Source organism: Phymastichus coffea, unplaced genomic scaffold (assembly GCF_024137745.1).
Source record: "Phymastichus coffea isolate CEN01 unplaced genomic scaffold, Cenicafe_Pcof_1.1 PCOF00014, whole genome shotgun sequence".
Lineage (NCBI taxonomy): Eukaryota > Metazoa > Arthropoda > Insecta > Hymenoptera > Eulophidae > Phymastichus > Phymastichus coffea.
In genome coordinates, this window is record NW_026706825.1 from 704,368 (window position 1) to 707,025 (window position 2,658).

Consider the following 2,658-nt stretch of genomic DNA (forward strand, 5'->3'; position numbering starts at 1 on the left):
CCGACTTGGAAGTGATGACTTGGGCCCGACCGTTTCTTGCCGGGCGGCCACGGCCGCTTGCCCCGCTCCATCTTCCCTCGCGTTGACGCAAAAGAAATCTTCCATTCCCTGATGGTTTTCCCTAAATTCCTGGTTGAACTCATCGAACGGGAGGTTGCGAGAAGTGGGCTCGATCGCCAATTGGGGACACCGAAGCTCGAAGGGATTTGGGCTTGCGCAGCGGCCGTTTGTTGCGCGCCCGTCGCTTGCGAGAGCGGACGACTTGAAGATGTGACCCCCCTTCCCCAGCTCGAGCTTGCGGGGATGTGAGGGATCGCGTTGGGAAACTCAGCTTCCCTTAATCGCGTGGCCGCTTGCATCCTGTCGGCCGGTCTAACTGGTGCGGCTGAATAAATTGTTGGCCCTGTCGCGTATTGTGTTGTCTGCTGCTTCGTTGTCGAGCAGAAGATTCGTGCATGGGGATTTACGTTCGGGCTGGTTATAGTTAGATCGAAGTCCGGATCGATGAGGCTGTATGTATCGCGAAAGTTGACAGCTTTATCTGCGCGCGTCGCGTTAAACCGTGTGCGCTCGTTTTGTTGTTGAACTCTTGCTTCAGCTGCTTGTAGTCTGGCGAGGAGGTTATTGTTCGTGGTCTTCAGATCTTCATTTTGTCTTATAAGTTTGTCGTGTTCGTTTGACATAGCTTCTAAACAGTTTTGAAGATCGAGAATTTGTTGAGCCTGTGAACGTTCCGCTATCACTGCTCGTTTTAGCTTCTCGGCTGCTAAACGTGGCATTTGTTTAGGTTCACCGCAAGGCAGATTAACCCATATGAGGTCTTCCCGATAATTTATCGTACTTGGGGTGCCTATTGTAGGTATCGATGCCTCGTGCGCACATGTTGTGTTCGTGAGCCTACGTTTGCTGCTGATACTGTGCACGGCGGTGTTGACTGCGATGTCGGCACGTGGGCGCTCGTAATTACTGCGAACATCGGTGTGTATGTGCGTACCGCGTCTCGCATGAGTGTCTCGTGTGTATTAGCTGTTGTTGTGAGTGACATGTCGCCGTTATTCGTTTCTTCTATTTCTTGGCTATTTATCATGTCTTCTTCTATGTCTTGATTAACGGCGTTAACGAGATCTTCACGCAATTCTCGCGGTAGCGCGTCTGATTTTATAAAAGTGAGACAAAGGTTATTACGCCGCGTTATCGTTTCGTGATCCCACGCGTCTATGGTTTTTATGAAGTCTTTTTCTTCATAGTCACCTTGCAGTCGTCTATATAAGCGGTTCGCGCGTTCGTACATTGTGCCGTCTACCACGAGTTCAAGATTTTCCAAAACGTTATCTATTCTATCACTTGGCAAACTTTTAATCCATTCTTTAATGTGATTGTCAATTTTTTCTTTTATAATTGTTAAGTCGGTTATATCTTTTTCGGCCATTTTTAATTTTTATAAAACTGATAACGAAACCAATAGTTTTGGAATATCCTGAAATAGTGGATTTTAATTGTAGGTCGCGTAACAATTTTTAAGCGGATACGCCCGATTGTTGCCAGCACGCACAGCGGAAAATAAATGTTGTTACGCTTGTACGCATACGTTTCTAAATTCGAAGAATTACGACTCTCGCTCGCACGCTATGATAAAATTTTAAGGTGCTGAAAATCGAGCACCTTGTTTTGGTTGTGCGCTGTGGCTAGCTTCTAAACGTAAACAATTCTTCTCTCGTCGCGCGCGTCGCATTCCTCGGTGGATTCTACGAACACGCGCTTTCGCTATACAATTATAATTCGAATTTCGGAATTTTCACAAAGCTATTAAACCCATGTGTTGTTGGGCGCCATAATATAACGGGGTTTTGACCCAGCGCGGGTCACTCGTTATATAAATTACGAGGGGATTAAAACAGCTCGGTGTGGGCCTCGTAATAGGCTGCGCAAAGCCTAGCCCAGCAGCAACAGGAACATCGTGGTGCAGCGTCTGTTACCTTGGCCCGCGGAGAGCGTCGTGTAGTCCTGTGGGCGCTTTGGAGCGATCACGAAATTCAGGCGCGAAAGCCGGACGGAACGGGATTGCTTACAATAGGTAAAAAGGAAGCGCAAAAGAAGAAAACAGGTATACGAATAACATCGAGTTTACTACGGAGAGTAATACAAAATTAATACGCAGCGTAAGCGGGAGAGAGAGTGGCGAAAAGCTAGCGAAAGAGACATGTATTCGAGAAGGTACTTACAATAATATCTCGGCGTTAGCCCTGCAGGCGATGTCCTCAGCCTCGCACGTGGCTCGCGATGACGCGCAATGTGCAGCTCGGGTGCAGTCAAGTAGCGGGCGGCCTTAAAGGCTCGCACGCGTGGTCGCAGGAACTAGCCCACCGAAGGCACTAAGGGCAATCTCGGCACCGATACTTTACACCGAGTGGACACTCGCCTGTTCTATTAGCGCTCTCTCTGACTTATCTTTGGCTGCCATACATGTGGGATAATTATAAGACAATTATATACATAAGAATAATTATAATTATGTATGGGGAGAGAGAGACATAACGAGGGTCTGGCCGCTCGTTATAATCTTTTAATGAAAAAATCGTATGAAAAATTTATCAAGCATCACATCTTGTAGATTTTGACCTCCTCTTTCGAATGCCGTTGACAAAATTTACCTAAATT